Consider the following 19,401-nt stretch of genomic DNA (forward strand, 5'->3'; position numbering starts at 1 on the left):
ACTGTGGTGTTGGAGAAGACTCTTGAGAGTCCCTTGGACTGCAAGGAGATCCAACCAGTCCATTCTAAAGGAGATCAGTCCTGGGTGTTCTTTGGAAGGAATGATGCTAACGCTGAAACTCCAGTGCTTTGGCCACCTCATGTGAAGAGTTGACTCATTGGAAAAGACTCTGATGCTGGGGGGATGCTGGGAGGAGAAGGGGACGACAGAGGATGAGATGGCTGGATGGCATCACCGATTCAGTGGACGTGAGTTTGAGTGAACTCCAGGAGTTGGTGATGGACAGGGATGCCTGGTGTGCTGTGATTCATGGGGTCACAAAGAGTAGGACATGACTGAGTGACTGAACTGAACTGAACTGAATATAATCTAAATTTTAATATATCATTCTGCCTTGTTAACCCACTCCAGTATTCTTGCCTGGAGAATCCCAGGGATGGGGGTGACTGATGGGCTGCCATCTATGGGGTTGTATAGAGTCTGACACGACTGAAGTGACTTAGCAGCAGCCTCAGCAGCAGCAGCTGCCTTGTTGAGAATGAATTATATGGGAAAAAGAGTAGAGCAGACAGATCAGTTCAGAAAAAATTACAATAGCCTAACCCCAGGTGATAGTGACCTGGAAGCATAATGAAAAGAAAAAGTGAACTGACTTAAAATATATCTTTGAAGTAGGGTTCATAGGATTTGCTAATAAATTAGACATGGGTTGAGGAAATAACAGGGAGAGATCAACAAATTGACAAAAAAGCAGCCTATGGAGTGGGAGAAAATGTTTGTAAACAGTATATCAAATAAGGGATAGATATTCAAAATTTTTAAAGAACTCATGCAACCTGTAGCAACCACCATCACAACTAAAAAACCTGATTGAAAAATAGGGAGAGTAAATGAATAGAAATTTTCCAAAGAAGACATCCACATGGCCAACAGTTGCATGAGGAAATTGCTCAGCCACATTAATCACCACAGGATTGCAGATGAAAACCCCAATGAGATAACACTTCAAACCTGTAGGAATGGCTATCATCAAGAAGATAAGAGAGAACAAATGTTGACAAGAATTTGTAGAAAAGGGAATCTTGGTACACTGTTGTGTACCAAGGATTGTAAACTGGCTCAGTCATTAGGAAAGACAGTACAGAAATTCTTCAAAACATTAAAAACAGAACCACCATGCAATCCAGCAATCTCACTTTTGGGTGTACACTCAAAGAAAATGAAAATAGGTTATTGAAGACAGGTTATGCATTCTCATGTTTATTGCAGCATTATTCACAATAACTAAGACATGGAGACAGCCTGCTCCCTTCAACAAAGGAGTAGGCAAAGATATCTAAGGGAAAGCAAGTGCTACCTATACTGGTGATTTTTAAGGAATAGTTGTTTTCTGGTGAAAAATATACTGATGAAAGGTGTATATATATATATATATATATATATATATTTATATATATACACACACACACATATATATATATATATAAGTATATATGTAAAAGGTATATATACATATATCAGTTCAGTTCAGTCGCTCAGTCATGTCCGACTCTTTGTGACTCCATGGACTGCAGCATACCAGGCTTCCCTGTCCATCACCAACTCCCGGAGCTTACTCAAACCCATGTCCATTGAGTTGTTGATGCCATCCAACCATCTCATCCTCTGTTGTCCCCTTCTCCTCCCACCTTCAATCTTTCCCAGCATCAGGGTCTTTTCCAATGAGTCAGTTCTTCGCAGTAGGTGGCCAAAGTACTGGAGTTTCAGCTTCAGCATCAGTCCTTCCATGAACACCCAGGACTGATTTTCTTTAGGATGGATTGGTTGGATCTCCTTGCAGTCCAAGGGACTCTCAAGAGTCTTCTCCAACACCACAGTTCAAAAACATCAATTCTTCGGCGCTCAACTTTCTTTATAGTCCAACTCTCACATCCATACATGACTACTGGAAAAACCATAGCTTTAACTAGACGGACCTTTGTTGGTATACACACACACACACACACACACACACACACACACACATTCCTCCCTCCATTATTGCACAACTTTGATCCTCTTCACTTTAATCTTCATTGCACTTTAGAAATTCCAAAGTACTATATAATTTATTATGTGGATTGTTTATTGTCCGTCTCCATCTAGTATTATAGAATGTCAGCTCCTTGAGGGCAAGATTTTTTTCACTGATGTATCCTAATAATATAAAGTAGTACTTGGCACACAGAGTAGGTGTTTAATAAGTATTTAATTCACTGGTGACTAAATATAGAAATGAAACATAGAGATCAAATTTGACTACTATATCTTTGGCTGAAGGAACTCTGAATGATGGTTTTTTTTTTTTTTTTTTTTGCAAATAGGAGTCTCGTGATGAAACAAAACTCTCTTTTGGACATGCCAATAAGTATAATACCACCATCCAGAGATTTCAACTGCACAATTAATGTTTTACTAAACAAGAGCACTGAGAATGTTTAAGTTTAAAAAAAAGCTCAGAAGTCACCTTTTAAAGTTTATATCACCTTGTCTACCTACAGATTTTTTGGCAGTAGGATGAAAAAAATGGTAAGGCTTTCTTAACTTCATAATCAAAATAAATATTTTTATAATTTTTTAAAATGTGCCTTTAAGAAAAACTGAGCAAGAATCATTTATATTAGCTTACTACTGCTGCTGCTAAGTCTCTTCAGTTGTGTCTGACTCTGTGAGACCCATAGACGGCAGCCCACCAGGCTCCCCCATTCCTGGGATTCTCCAGGCAAGAACACTGGAGTGGGTTGCCATTTCCTTCTCCAATGCAGGAAAGTGAAAAGTGAAAGGGAAGTCGCTCAGTTGTGTCCAACTCTTAGCGACCCCATGGACTGCAGCCTACCAGGCTCCTCCATCCCTGGGGTTCTCCAGGCAAGAACACTGGAGTGGGTTGCCATTTCCTTCTCCAGTGCATGAAAGTGAAAAGTGAAAGGGAAGTCACTCAGTCATGTCTGACTCTTGGCGACCCCATGGACTACAGCCTACCAGGCTCCTCCATCCATGGGATTTTCCAGGCAAGAGTACTGGAGTGGGGTACTTATTATCTAACCATAATTATTTTTTCACAGAAGTCATTATCTTATGATTTAGGTAACTATTTTATGAATGTTCAAAGAAAAAGAAATGTACCACAAGAAAAAGAAGTCTTATCTTTGGTTTTTTTAACGAGTGTGACAATAGTAAGATCAAGGCAAAAAATTTTTAGAAAAGGTTGACTTCCATTCTTAAAGGCAACATTCATAATCTGATGTTATATTTTTTTTATAGTGGAAAGCTGATATGCTTTCTTCCTGGAATTTGATATTCAAAACTAGGATATGAAAATTATTCCTGTTTGAATGCTAATATCCCAATTGTTGTGCTAAGAACTTTTAGAATGTATAATTTGAATTCATCATAATTACTCAAGTAGTTATTTTTATTTTCCCTATTTTATGAGTAAGAGAACTGTGTCTCAAAGACAAGCTCTTAATGGAGCTAAGACTAGTAACAGAGATTCAAACTAAGGTCTATTGGAACCTAAGACTTGAAGTTTTCTTTACCAATCTTATAAATCTATGTTTGTGTTATTGTTCAGTTGCTAAATCATGTCCAACTCTTTGCTACCTCAAGGACTGCAGCATCCCAGGCTTCCCTTTCCATCACTATCTCCTGGAGTTTGCTCAAACTCATGTTCATTGAGTCAATGATGCCATCCAACCATCTCATCCTCTGTCACCTCCTTTTCCTCTTGTACTCAATTTTTCCCAGCATCAGAGTCTTTTCCAGTGAGTTGGCTCTTTGCCTCAGGTGGCCAAAGTATTGGAGCTTCAACATCAGTCCTTCCAATGAATATTCAGGGTTGATTTCCTTTAGAATCAACTGGTTTGATCTCCTTGCTGTCCAAGGGGCTCTCAAGAGTCATCTCAAGCACCACAGTTCAAAAGCACAGTGTTTGTGTTAGAACCTACACTGTGAGAACCTCCATCCCGAGAAGTGACCTTTGCAGGGGGAGTGACCTGCAAGGAGAATATTTTGTGGTTTTGAAAAATAGCAAAGTATAACAAAGAAATGAGAGTGATCTGAACTTGGTGATGAGCCACATTACTGAGTATATTGTAGGTACTTTGTAAACAACGTAAAAATGAGCATGTTAGATTTTTAGGGGAAACCTCTGAAGATTTCTGAGAAGGGAAAAGCATGTTAAAAAGAGTACTCTGCATTTTATGTGCAGAATGGTCAGCAGTGGAGCTATATAAGCTGGAAGACCAGTCAGGAAGCTATTTTAGTCCAGACAAAAGAAGATGGCAGTTTACCATCCTCTGCAATTTTCTGGAAGAGTTTGAGCAGGATAGGTGTTAGCTCTTCTCTGAATTTTTGGTAGAATTCAGCTGTGAAGCCGTCTGGACCTGGGCTTTTGTTTGCTGGAAGATTTTTGATTACAGTTTCAATTTCCGTGCTTGTGATGGGTCTGTTAAGATTTTCTATTTCTTCCTGGTCGAGTTTTGGAAAGTTGTACTTTTCTAAGAATTTGTCCATTTCTTCCACATTGTCCATTTTATTGGCATATAATTGTTGATAGTAGTCTCTTATGATCCTTTGTATTTCTGTGTTGTCTGTTGTGATCTCTCCATTTTCATTTCTAATTTTATTGATTTGATTTTTCTCCCTTTGTTTCTTGATGAGTCTGGCTAATGGTTTGTCAATTTTATTTATCCTTTCAAAGAACCAGCTTTTGGCTTTGTTGATTTTTGCTATGGTCTCTTTTGTTTCTTTTGCATTTATTTCTGCTCTAAGTTTTAAGATTTCTTTCCTTCTACTAACCCTGGGGTTCTTCATTTCTTCCTTTTCTAGTTGCTTTAGGTGTAGAGTTAGGTTATTTATTTGACTTTTTTCTTGTTTCTTGAGGTGTGCCTGTATTGCTATGAACTTTCCCCTTAGGACTGCTTTTACAGTGTCCCACAGGTTTTGGGTTGTTGTGTTTTCATTTTCATTCGTTTCTATGCAAATTTTGATTTCTTTTTTGATTTCTTATGTGATTTGTTGGTTATTCAGCAGCGTGTTGTTCAGCCTCCATATGTTGGATTTTTTAATAGTTTTTCTCCTGTAATTGAGATCTAATCTTACTGCATTGTGGTCAGAAAAGCTGCTTGGAATGATTTCTATTTTTTTGAATTTACCAAGGCTAGCTTTATGGCCCAGGATGTAATCTATCCTGGAGAAGGTTCTATGTGCACTTGAGAAAAAGGTGAAATTCATTGTTTTGGGATGAAATGTCCTGTAGATATCAATTAGGTCTAACTGGTCTATTGTATCATTTAAAGTTTGTGTTTCCTTGTTAATTTTCTGTTTAGTTGATCTATCCATAGGTGTGAGTGGGGTATTAAAGTCTCCCACTATTATTGTGTTATTGTTAATTTCTCCTTTCATACTTGTTAGCATTTGTCTTACATACTGCAGTGCTCCCGTGTTGGGTTCATATATATTTATAATTGTTATATCTTCTTCTTGGATTGATCCTTTGATCATTATGTAGTGACCATCTTTGTCTCTTTTCACAGTCTTTGTTTTAAAGTCTATTTTATCTGATATGAGTATTGCTACTCCTGCTTTCTTTTGGTCCCTATTTGCATGGAAAATCTTTTTCCAGCCCTTCACTTTCAGTCTGTATGTGTCCCCTGTTTTGAGGTGGGTCTCTTGTAGACAACATATGTAGGGGTCTTGTTTTTGTATCCATTCAGCCAGTCTTTGTCTTTTGGTTGGGGCATTCAACCCATTTACGTTTAAGGTAATTACTGATAAGTATGATCCCGTTGCCATTTACTTTATTGTTTTGGGTTCGAATTTATACACCGCTTTTGTGTTTCCTGTCTAGAGAATATCCTTTAGTATTTGTTGGAGAGCTGGTTTGGTGGTGCAGAATTCTCTCAGCTTTTGCTTGTCTGAAAAGCTTTTGATTTCTCCTTCATACTTGAATGAGATCCTTGCTGGGTACAATAATCTGGGCTGTAGGTTATTTTCTTTCATCATTTTAAGTATGTCTTGCCATTCCCTCCTGGCTTGAAGAGTTTCTATTGAAAGGTCAGCTATTATCCTTATGGGTATTCCCTTGTGTGTTATTTGTTGTTTTTCCCTTGCTGCTTTTAATATTTGTTCTTTGTGTTTGATCTTTGTTAATTTGATTAATATGTGTCTTGGGGTGTTTCGCCTTGGGTTTATCCTGTTTGGGACTCTCTGGGTTTCTTGGACTTGGGTGATTATTTCCTTCCCCATTTTAGGGAAGTTTTCAACTATTATCTCCTCAAGTATTTTCTCATGGTTTTTCTTTTTGTCTTCTTCTTCTGGGACCCCTATGATTCGAATGTTGTAGCGTTTAATATTGTCCTGGAGGTCTCTGAGATTGTCCTCATTTCTTTTAATTTGTTTTTCTTTTATCCTCTCTGATTCATTTATTTCTACCATTCTATCTTCTAATTCACTAATCCTATCTTCTGCCTCTGTTATTCTACTATTTGTTGCCTCCAGAGTGTTTTTAATTTCATTTATTGCATTATTCATTATATATTGACTCCTTTTTATTTCTTCTAAGTCCTTGTTAAACCTTTCTTGCATCTTCTCAATCCTTGCCTCCAGGCTATTTATCTGTGATTCCATTTTGATTTCAAGATTTTGGATCAATTTCACTATCATTATTCAGAATTCTTTATCAGGTAGATTCCCTATCTCTTCCTCTTTTGTTTGGTTTGGTGGGCATTTATCCTGTTCCTTTATCTGCTGGCTATTCCTCTGTCTCTTCATCTTGTTTAAATTGCTGAGTTTGGGGTGTCCTTTCTGTATTCTGATCACTGATGAACATAGATGCAAAAATCCTTAACAAAATTCTAGCAATCAGAATCCAACAACACATTAAAAAGATCATACACCATGACCAAGTGGGCTTTATCCCAGGGATGCAAGGATTCTTCAATATCCACAAATCAATCAATGTAATACACCACATTAACAAATTGAAAAATAAAAACCATATGATTATCTCAATAGATGCAGAGAAAGCCTTTGACAAAATTCAACATCCAATTATGATCAAAACTCTCCAGAAAGCAGGAATAGAATGAACATACCTCAACATAATAAAAGCTATATATGACAAACCCACAGCAAACATTATCCTCAGTGGTGAAAAATTGAAAGCATTTCCTCTAAAGTCAGGAACAAGACAAGGGTGCCCACTTTCACCATTACTATTCAACATAGTTTTGGAAGTTTTGGCCACAGCAATCAGAGCAGAAAAAGAAATAAAAGGAATCCAAATTGGAAAAGAAGAAGTAAAGTTCTCACTATTTGCAGATGACATGATCCTCTACATAGAAAACCCTAAAGACTCCACCAGAAAATTACTAGAACTAATCGATGACTATAGTAAAGTTTCAGGATATAAAATCAACACCCAGAAATCCCTTGCATTCCTATACACTAATAATGAGAAAACAGAAAGAGAAATTAAGGAAACAATTCCATTCACCATTGCAACGGAAAGGATAAAATACTTAGGAATATATCTACCTAAAGAAACTAAAGACCTATATATAGAAAACTATAAAACACTGGTGAAAGAAATCAAAGAGGACACTGACAGATGGAGAAATATACCATGTTCATGGATTGGAAGAATCAATATAGTGAAAATGAGTATACTACCCAAAGCAATTTATAGATTCAATGCAATCCCTATCAAGCTACCAACAGCATTCTTCACAGAGCTAGAACAAATAATTTCATAATTTGTATGGAAATACAAAAAACCTTGAATAGCCAAAGCGATCTTGAGAAAGAAGAATGGAACTGGAGGAATCAACCTACCTGACTTCAGGCACTACTACAAAGCCACAGTTATCAAGACAGTATGGTACTGGCACAAAGACAGAAATATAGATCAATGGAACAAAATAGAAAGTCCAGAGATAAATCTACGCACATATGGACACCTTATCTTTGACAAAGGAGGCAAGAATATACAATGGATTAAAGACAATCTCTTTAACAAGTGGTGCTGGGAAATCTGGTCAACCACTTGTAAAAGAATGAAACTAGAACACTTTCTAACACCATACACAAAAATAAACTCAAAATGGATTAAAGATCTAAACATAAGACCAGAAACTATAAAACTCCTAGAAGAGAACATAGGCAAAACACTCTCTGACATACATCATAGCAGGATCCTCTATGACCCACCTCCCAGAATATTGGAAATGAAAGCAAAAATAAACAAATGGGACCTAATTAACCTTAAAAGCTTCTGCACATCAAAGGAAACTATTAGCAAGGTGAAAAGACAGCCTTCAGAATGGGAGAAGATAATAGCAAATGAAGCAACTGACAAACAACTAATCTCGAGAATATACAAGCAACTCCTACAGCTCAACTCCAGAAAAATAAATGACCCAATCAAAAAATGGGCCAAAGAACTAAATAGACATTTCTCCAAAGAAGACATACAGATGGCCAACAAACACATGAAAAGATGCTCAACATCACTCATTATCAGAGAAATGCAAATCAAAACCACTATGAGGTACCATTTCACACCAGTCAGAATGGCTGTGATCCAAAAGTCTACAAGTAATAAATGCTGGAGAGGGTGTGGAGAAAAGGGAACCCTCTTACACTGTTGGTGGGAATGCAAACTAGTACAGCCACTCTGGGGAACAGTGTGGAGATTCCTTAAAAAACTGGAAATAGACCTGCCTTATGATCCAGCAATCCCACTGCTGGGCATACACACTGAGGAAACCAGAAGGGAAAGAGACACATGTACCCCAATGTTCATCGCAGCACTGTTTATAATAGCCAGGACATGGAAGCAACCTAGATGCCCATCAGCAGATGAATGGATAAGAAAGCCGTGGTACATATACACAATGGAGTATTACTCAGCCATTAAAAAGAATACATTTGAATCAGTTCTAATGAGGTGGATGAAACTGGAGCGTATTATACAGAGTGAAGTAAGCCAGAAAGAAAAACACCAATACAGTATACTAATGCATATATATGGAATTTAGAAAGATGGTAACAATAACCCTGTGTATGAGACAGCAAAAGAGACACTGATGTATAGAACAGTCTTATGGACTCTGTGGGAGAGGGAGAGGGTGGGAAGATTTGGGAGAATGGCATTGAAACATGTAAAATATCATGTATGAAATGAGTTGCCAGTCCAGGTTTGATGCACGATACTGGATGCTTGGGGCTGGTGTACTGGGACGACCCAGAGGGATGGAATGGGGAGGGAGGAGGGAGGAGGGTTCAGGATGGGGAACACATGTATACCTGTGGCGGATTCATTTTGATATTTGGCAAAACTAATACAATTATGTAAAGTTTAAAAATAAAATAAAATTGAAGATCAAAAAAAACAAAACAAAACAAACAAACAAAAAAAAACAAAGAATGCAAACGGGACACTGAAAAGTTGGAACTGAAGAAGTAAATTCTGTATGGACAAGACAAAATACGCTCCATATTCCTTTACTGACATTTAATAGAATTTAAATATGGCCAAAAAAAAAAAAAAAAAATAAGATGGCAACTTATACTACTGGTGGAGGTGATGAAAAGTATACTTCGAAAGTATACTAGTTATACTTCAAAACAAGTTTACTTTTATACTTCTAGTTATACTTCAAAAGAAGAGTTGAAATGATCTGCTGAAATATTACAGTGGAAGGTAAGAGGAGAGGAAGGTTGAACTGAGAATGGCTCCAAGACTGGGGATTCATGAGACATGAGTGAATAGTAATATATTTTAAAAACTTGTAGAGATTCAAGGAGAGGCATGGTTATGAATAACAAATAACAAAGAAAAAACCACTTTGAATTTTAAATCAGGTTCTGTCGTTTACAAGAACAGCATCACAGGACAGTAGGAGAAGGTGTACTAGCTGGTGGTTGGGAACCACTGCATCCGAGTTCTTCAGTTCAGTTTAGTCGCTCAGACATGTCCGACTCTGCGACCCCATGAATCGCAGCACGCCAGGCATCCCTGTCCATCACCAACTCCCAGAGTTCACTCAGACTCACGTCCATCGAGTCAGTGATGCCATCCAGCCATCTCATCCTCTGTCGTCCCCTTCTCCTCCTGCCCCCAATCCCTCCCAGAATCAGAGTCTTTTCCAGTGAGTCAACTCTTTGCATGAGGTGGCCAAAGTACTGGAGTTTCAGCTTTAGCATCATTCCTTCCAAAGAAATCCCAGGGCTGATCTCCTTTAGAATGGACTGGTTGGATCTCCTTGCAGTCCAAGGGACTCTCAAGAGTCTTCTCCAACACCACAGTTCAAAAGCATCAATTCTTCGGCGCTCAGCCTTCTTCACAGTCCAACTCTCACATCCATACATGACCACTGGAAAAATCATAGCCTTGACTAGATGGACCTTTGTTGGTAAAGTAATGTCTCTGCTTTTCAATATGCTGTCTAGGTTGGTCATAACTTTTCTTCCAAGGAGTAAGTGTCTTTTAATTTCCTAGTTCTTAGCTCACCCAAATTACCACCTTTCTCTTGAAACTGATTTGTTTCAAGACCTGCCTTTTGATTTTGGGGAAAGAGAAGCCTCTTGAGAACATGCAGGAAAGATGTGATATCCTGATGATGCTCAGCATAGATGGGAAAAGTGGAACTAACAGATTAACTAATTTCAGAGTCTTTGAAAGGAATGCTGATAAGGTGTCTTTGCAAGAGGGTTAAACATTTAAAAACAAGCAAAATTGGCAGCATTTAAATCACTGCAGATGGTGACTGCAGCCATGAAATTAAAAGATGCTTGCTCCTTGGAAGAAAAGCTATGACCAACCTAGACAGCATATTAAAAACCAGAGACATTACTTTACAAACAAAGGTCCATCTAGTTAAAGCTATAATTTTTCCAATAGTCATGTATGGATGTGAGAGTTGGACTATAAAGAAGACTGAGTGCTGCAGAATTGATGCTTGTGAACTGTGGTGTTGAAGACTCTTGAGAGTCCCTTGGACTGCAAGGAGGTCCAACCTGTCCATCCTAAAGGAAATCAGTCCTGAGTATTCATTGGAAGAACTGATGCTGAAACTCCAATACTTTGGCCACCTGATGTGAAGAACCAAGTCATTAGAAAAGACCCTGATGTTGGGAAAGAATGAAGGGGGGAGGAGAAGGGGATGACAGAGGATGAGATGGTTGGATGGCATCAGTGACACAACGGACATGAGTTTGAGTAGGCTCTGGGATTTGGTGATGGACAGGAAAGTCTGGTATGCTGCAGTCCATGGGGTCATAAAGAGTTGGACATGACCGAGCGACCAACTGAACTCAACAAGAAAATACTGACAGCATTATATTGAATATTTTTTAAAAGGAAGATCTATGAAACAGACATTCATGTTTGTTTGAAGGAGTACAACAGTAAAATTCACTTCGATTTTGGACTTTTAAATTGCATGATCTATTGATTAGAAAGACTGTATCCCCAAAACATACTACACATAGAGACTTTTAAAATACTTCCAGATTTTATCATTATGAACTTTTTGGTAAGTGGACATTAAAATTTTTCTGTATATTTCAATATATCAATATATTCTTTGTGGGAGGCCATGAGACAGTAATAAATAAATGTGGGTGTGTGAATCTGTGGCTCAAGGCAACAGGTAATATGGTGAACCCTGAGTTCACCTGCTATGCTCTTGTTCCTAATCATTCACATCATAGGTCATGAGGGGGAATTCTGTCCTTCTGACCTGGTGGATTTCACATTCAGGGTCAGAAGAATGGCCCACTGAACTGCTGACACATCTCCACGAGGAATCAAGAGCAATGATGCTAGGGCTGTATCCATACTCTCTTTCCTTGAACTGAATCCAGACCAGCCCCTGAGGTCTCCCCAAGTTCATCTTTTCTGATATCTACCTTTTTTTCAAAATACTCTCAAAAGTTATACCTGCTGCTGCTGCTAAGTCGCTTCAGTCATGTCCGACTCTGTGTGACCCCACAGACGGCAGCCCAGGAGGCTCCTTTGTCCCTGGGATTCTCCAGGAAAGAATACTGGAGTGGGTTGCCATTTCCTTCTCCAAGTTACACCTGCAGATTATATAAATAATCACTCATGTTATCTCTGAAACTTTCATAGTTTTATTTTTTAGTTTTTACATATTTTAACATCTCAGGGACTCCAATTTTGGTGTATAGTATAAATAACCTGTTTTCTTTAATGAATAGACAATCATCTAATGTAGTTTATTTAAAATTGATTCTTTTGCCTTTTATGTGAAATAATTTAAATTCTAAATCTATTTTCATTCTTGAAAATATTGGGGATTTTATATTCTATCTCAATGATTCACCTATTTATTACATCTGTGCCATAAAGTTTTGATTGTTACAGTTTTAATATATGTTAGGACAAAAACAAACTTTTAAAGATATTTTAAGTCCTGTGAGGACAATTATTGAACCTTTTATTGTAGAAAGAATCTTTTTAGCAAGAGATTATTAGAAACTCCTGTTGTTTTCTTTTCTTGGTTGTATATTTATTTTTATTTATTTTTCTTTCTTTTTTTTAAATTTTATTTTATTTTTAAATTTTACATAATTGTATTAGTTTTGCCAAATATCAAAATGAATCCGCCACAGGTATACATGTGTTCCCCATCCTGAACCCTCCTCCCTCCTCCCTCCCCATACCATCCCTCTGGGTCGTCCCAGTGCACCAGCCCCAAGCATCCAGTATTTTTAATAAACCAGAGTTGGTAGAAAAATGTGAACTACTTTGGTTAATTCCTATTAGAATATTCTTCAGGCATATAAATAAGTAATTTTAAAATATGTTAATTTAGGTTAAAATGCTTTGTCTCCTGATGCATCTAAGGTACTTTTATTATTTGTGATTTATTGAATCATGCCCCATAACTGGATTAATGAGAACAACATTTATCAGCAGTGTTTTCTGCTTTGCAAATTTTTAGCTTAACTTCCTTTTCATCTTATATAAATCTAGATGTAGAAGCAAATATGTAGCACAAAAATTGAGGGAATACATTTTTGCAATTAGCTTTTGGTAATAATTTGATCAATTATAACACAAGTCTAAAATCTACTGACTAGAAATACATACAAGATCTGCTTTATTATAGAAAGAAATATGTACTTATTACCAATTAGCCTATAGGTAATTTGCAAGTGCCTAATGAAGACATTTTATTTCTTGGGTGCTAGAGAATAAGATACAGCAAGGTTTAAATTTTTATTCTTTATTATATTGGACAACTTTGTTAATTCCTCAGCCTAATTTTGGTCATCCATGAAATGAGGATACATATCTGCAACCTATGTAGTTATGTCATTGTTGTTTTGTTGCTAAGTCGTGTCTGACTCTTTGAGATCCCATAGACTACAGCATGTCAAGCCTCCCCTGTCATTCACTATCTTCTGGAGTTTGTTCAAACTCGTGTCCATTGAGATGGTGAGGCCATCCAACCATTTCATCCTGTGTCCGCTCCTTCTTGACCTGCCCTCAGTCTTTACCAGCATCATGGTCTTTTCTAGTGAGTCAGCTGTTCACATCAGATGGTCAAAGTATTGGAGCTTCAGCATCAGTCCTTCCAATGAATATTCAACATTGATTTCCTTTAGGATTGACTGCCTTGATCACTGTGCTGTCTGAGGGACTCTCAAGAGTCTTCTCTGGCACCACATTGCAAAAGCATCAATTCTTCTGTGCTCAGCCTTCTTTATGGTCCAATTCTCATATCCATATATGACTACTGGAAAAAACACAGCTTTGACTATATGGACCTTTGTCAGCAAAGTGATGTCTCTGCTTTTTACTATGCTGTCTAGGTTTGTCATAACTTTCCTTCCAAGGTGCAAGCATCTTCTAACTTTATGGCTGCAATCTCCATCCACAGTGATTTTTGAGTCAAAGAAAATAAAATCTGTCACTATTTTCACTTTTTCCTCATCTATTTGCCACTTTTTCCTGTTAGATGGGACCCGATTTCATGATCTTAGTTTTTTGAATGTTGTTTTAAGCCAGCGTTTTCATTTTCCTCTTTCACCCTCATCAAGAGGCTCTTTAGTTCCTCTTTGCTTTCTGCCCTTAGAGGGGTATCATCTGCATATCTGAGGCTGTTAATATTTCTCCCAACAATGTTGATTCCAGGTTGTTATTCATCCAGTCTGGCATTTTGCATGATGTGTTCTGCATGTAAATTAAATGAGCAGGGCGGACAATACAGCCTTGATGTACTCCTTTGGAACCCAATTGGGAACCAATCCATTATATCTGGTTCTAACTGTTGCTTCTTGACCTGCATAGACGTTTCTTAGGACACAGTTAAGGTGGTCTGTTGGAGAAGGCAATGGCAACCCACTCCAGTACTGTTGCCTGGAAAATCCCATGGACAGAGGAGCCTGGTAGGCTGCAGTCCATGGGGTCTCGAAGACTCGGACATGACTGAGCGACTTCACTTTCACTTTTCACTTTCATGCGTTGGAGAAGGAAATGGCAACCCACTCCAGTGTTCTTGCCTGGAGAATCCCAGGGATGGGGGAGCCTGGTGGGCTGCTGTCTATGGGGTTGCACATGACTGAAGCAACTTAGCAGCAGCAGCAGCAAGGTGGTCTGTTATTCCTGCCTCTTTAAGAATTTTCCAGTTTGTTGTGATCCACAAAGTCAAAGGCTTTTGTGTAGTCAATGAAGAAGAAGTAGATGTTTTTCTGGAATTCCCTTGCTTTTTCTGTGATCCAATGGATGTTGGCAGTTTGACCTCTGATTCCTTTGTCTTTTCTAAATCCAGCTTGTACTCGTTTAATGTACTGTTGAAGCCTATCTTAAAGGATTTTGAGCCATTATCTTGCTAGCATATGAAATGAGTGCAATTGTGCAGTAGTTTGAATTCTTTGGCATTGCTCTTCTTTGGGATTAGAATGAAAACTGACCACTGCTGAATTTTCCAAATTTGCTGACATATTGAGTGCAGCAATTTAACAGCATCATCTTTTAGGATTTGAAATAGCTCAGCTGGAATTACATCACCTCCACTAGTTTTATTCATAGTAATGCTTTCTAAGGCCTACTTGACTTCGCACTCCAGGATGTCTGGCTCTAGGTGAATGACCACACCATCATGATTATCCAGGTCATTAAGACCTTTTTTATATAGTTCTTCTGTATATTCTTGACACTTCTTAATCTTTTCTGCTTCTGTTAGGTCCTTGTCATCTCTGTCCTTTATGGTGCCCATCTTTGCATGAAATATTCCCTTGGTATCTTGAATTTTCTTGAAGAGATCTCTAGCCTTTCCCACTCTATTGTTTTCCTCTATTTCTTTGTACTGTTCACTGTAGAAAGCTTTCTTATCTCTCCTTGTTATACTCTGGAACTCTGCATTTAGTTGGGTATATCTTTCTGTAGGGTATATCTTTCCGTGGGTTATATCTTTAGTTGGGGTTTCCGTGGTGGCTCAGATGGTAAAGCATCTGCTCGCAATGCGGGAGACCCAAGTTCGAACCCTGGGTTAAGATCACCTGGAGAAGGAAATAGCAACCCACTCCAGTATTCTTGCCTGAAAAATTCCATGGACAGAAGGGCCTGGTGGGCCACAGTCATGGGGTCGCAAAAAGTCAGACGCGACTGAGAGACTTCATTTTCTTTTCGTCTTTCCCTTTCTCCATTGCCTTTCACTTCTCTTCTTTTCTCAGCTATTTGTAAGGCCTCCTCAGACAACCACTTTGCCTTCTTGCATTTCTTTTTTGGGGGGATCATTTTGGTCATCACCACCTGTACAATGTTACAAACCTCAGTCCATAATTCTTCAGGCAATCTACCAAATCTAATCCCTTAAATCTATTTGTCACCTCCACTGTATAATCATAAGAAATTTCATTTTGGTTCTACTTGGATGGTATAGTGGTTTTCCCTAGTTTCTTCAATTTACATCTGAATTTTGCATTAAGGAGCTAATTATCTGAGCCACAGTCAGCTCCAGGTCTTGTTTTTGCTGACTGTATAACTATGTACAGTTATAATGAAGATTAAAGGAGAAAATGTAAGTGAAAGGATGCACTCCATAACAGAGTCTCATCACTTATAAATTAGATTTCTTCACACACTGTCTCACTCTTCCCAGTGATACATATCAGAAGAAGTTATAGTCTTTTTTGCAGTTCCCTCTAAGATAGTGCAAGTTACTGGGTGACTAGCCTTAGAGAATGCAGATGAGTCTTTCAGGGCACAGGTTTTGACTGGCCCTATAAAATGCTGTATAGTGGTATGTAGTGGAAAAAGTGCCTTCCATTTCCCTCCGTATTCCACAATGTCTGTGCCCTTACAAAGCACAATCTCTTCTTCCCTACTCAGGCAGCAACTGGTGAGCCCTCTTCTCCCTCCCACTCTGATCTAATGAGTGTTTTATTGCAAAGTGATGAGAATAGACTGTCTCTAATTGTCTGTCATATGGATATGCTAGTAAGGAACAAGTTGTTATGTTACTCTGTCTTCAACTGATGCCTGTTATTCCCAATGGGCTGCAGTTTTCTCATTATTGGAATTATATGAATACATAGTTGGGGGAGTAGAAGCTCTAAATACTAAGCTGAGAAATTTTGGAGGACAGAGTTCTCTCACCTTTTGTAAATCAACTATATTTCAATAGAATAAATTAAAAAAAAATAAAGTCACATGGTTGGCAATCACTCAAAGAACTTTCTTCTATAAAGAAAAAGGTGGCTTGCTGAACCACTCCTAAATCCATCGTCTAAGAAACATGATGTGAGCTCCATCTCACAACCCTCAGAATGTGCTTCCCCCACCATCATTTCCATTATGAATTTCCAGTTTTAATTTGTTTTCTCACATCAACATCTTAGAAATCCCAGCCTTGCTGTTTTTTGCCGTTAAGCTTATATTGATGCAATCTGCCTGTTCTTTTATGTGGCAATAAAATCACCACATTTAGATTGCTATTAATTCATTTTAAAAGTTGAGGAGTGCCAAGGAGAACACTTTTGTCTCATTTAGTATGTGGTTTGAGCCAAGGAATTTCTTGAATGTTTCTAGAGCAACATATTGCTCAAGGAAAGAGGCATTGATGTAACCCTTGCCTCATACCATTGAGTTACTGCCTTGTTAAAATTGTTGATTATTTGAAATTAGGTTCAAGTTCACAAAGACATTATTGTTATTCCTTTTAGAAAACTTCTTTGCAAGTAAAGACTACCCAAAGATAAGAAAATTGAAATTTATTGAGAAAGGTAATTTGTGAACTTGTCAGATTGATTCTTAAAATATTATACTGAAACAATTCATCTACTGTATAGGTATCTTTGAGTCAAAATCATTTTTTTTTAACTTGTAAGTCATTTCAGTGCATTGAAAAAAATCAAGAGTTTTGAAATTTTTACAAGCAAATAACCATTTAAGTGAGTGAAAGTCAGTCAGTCATGTCCCACTCTTTATGACACCATGGACTATTAACCCACCAGGCTCCTCTGCCCATGGAATTTTCCAGGCAAGAATACTGGAATGGGTTGCTATTCGTTTCTTGAGGGCATCTTCCTGACCCAGGCATCGAATGTGGGTCTTCTGCATTGCAGGTAGATTCTTTACTATCTGAGCCACCAGGGAAGCTGGTAAAAGATATTTAAAATGTAAGATTATCTGAAAAATAAGATATTAATTAAAGTTATTAAGGTGAAAATGTATCTGATTTAAAAGTAAAAGAGGTTGATTTTGACTTGTATTAAATAATCACATATTATATTAAGTATTAGAGTTATGGTATTATACAGTGAAGTTATTCAGGAAAGCCTTTACATAAATGTGAGCATTTTCAACTTAAATTATTGATGTATGACAGTTATGACAAGAGGTTGTTTGTGTGATTTTTATGTGCCTGCATTGTTAAGTTTGTCATGTATTTCACTCTATTTTTCATTAAATGTGTACATTATTTCCCATGTGAGAAAAATCTGTGGTCTATTAATTTTCTCCTTCATTTTTTTTAAATACAGAAGATGGTTTAAAAAATAAAATACAAAATTTTCTTAAATAATTTTCTTAAAACTTTTCTGCTTTTAATTTAAAGGAAGTATATTGGTGAAGATATCAGTTATGAGAACATTTTTGAAATTAATAAACATGGTTTATGCCAAGTCTGTGGTTCTTTACCACATATAGAATTATAAAAACAAGTTCAAGATTAAAAAAAGTATTATTAATATTATTTTTGTTTTTATAAATAGGTTACTCTGGAGTAAGCCAGATTTATTGAAGATTTTAAAATCTTTTAATAATTTATTTTCATTTATTATTTATGCATTTTAAAATTTCATTTTTATTGTGATAATTAACATATAGTATTATGTAGTTTCAGGTGTACAATAGTGATTTTATATTTTTATTTGTTATGAGATGATCACCACAATAAGTCTAGTTACCATCTGTTCAGTTCAGTTCAGTCACTCAGTCATGTCCGACTCTTTGCAACCCCATGAATCGCAGCATGCCAGGCCTCCCTGTCCATCACCAACTCCTGGAGTTCACTCAGACTCATGTCCATAGAGTCAGTGATGCCATCCAGCCATCTCGTCCTCTGTCGTCCCCTTCTCCTCCTGCCCTCAATCCCTCCCAGCATCAGAGTCTTTTCCAATGAGTCAACTCTTCGCATGAGGTGGCCAAAGTACTGGAGTTTCAGCTTTAGCATCATTCCTTCCAAAGAAATCCTAGGGCTGATCTCCTTCTGAATGGACTGGTTGGATCTCCTTGCAGTCCAAGGGACTCTCAAGAGTCTTCTCCAACACCACAGTTCAAAGGCATCAATTCTTCAGTGCTCAGCCTTCTTCACAGTCTAACTCTCACATCCATACATGACCACAGCAAAAACCATAGCCTTGACTAGATGAACCTTTGTTGGCAAAGTAATGTCTCTGCTTTTGAATATGCTATCTAGGTTGGTCATAACTTTCCTTCCAAGGAGTAAGTGTCTTTTAATTTCATGGCTGCAATCACCATCTGCAGTGATTTTGGAGCCCCCAAAAATAAAGTCTGACACTGTTTCCACTGTTTCCCCATCTATTTCCCATGAAGTGATGGGACCAGATGCCATGATCTTCGTTTTCTGAATGTTGAGCTTTAAGCCAACTTTTTCACTCTCCACTTTCACTTTCATCAAGAGGCTTTTGAGTTCCTCTTCACTTTCTGCCATAAGGGTGGTGTCATCTGCACCATCTGTTACCATATAATATTGTTTCAATATTACTGACTATATTCCCTGTGTGTACAGTACATTCCCATTACTTATTTTATAACTGGAAATTTGTACCTCTTAATACTCTTCACCTATTTTGTCCATCTTCCCA

Source organism: Bubalus bubalis, chromosome 12 (genome assembly GCF_019923935.1).
Source record: "Bubalus bubalis isolate 160015118507 breed Murrah chromosome 12, NDDB_SH_1, whole genome shotgun sequence".
Classification (NCBI taxonomy): domain Eukaryota; kingdom Metazoa; phylum Chordata; class Mammalia; order Artiodactyla; family Bovidae; genus Bubalus; species Bubalus bubalis.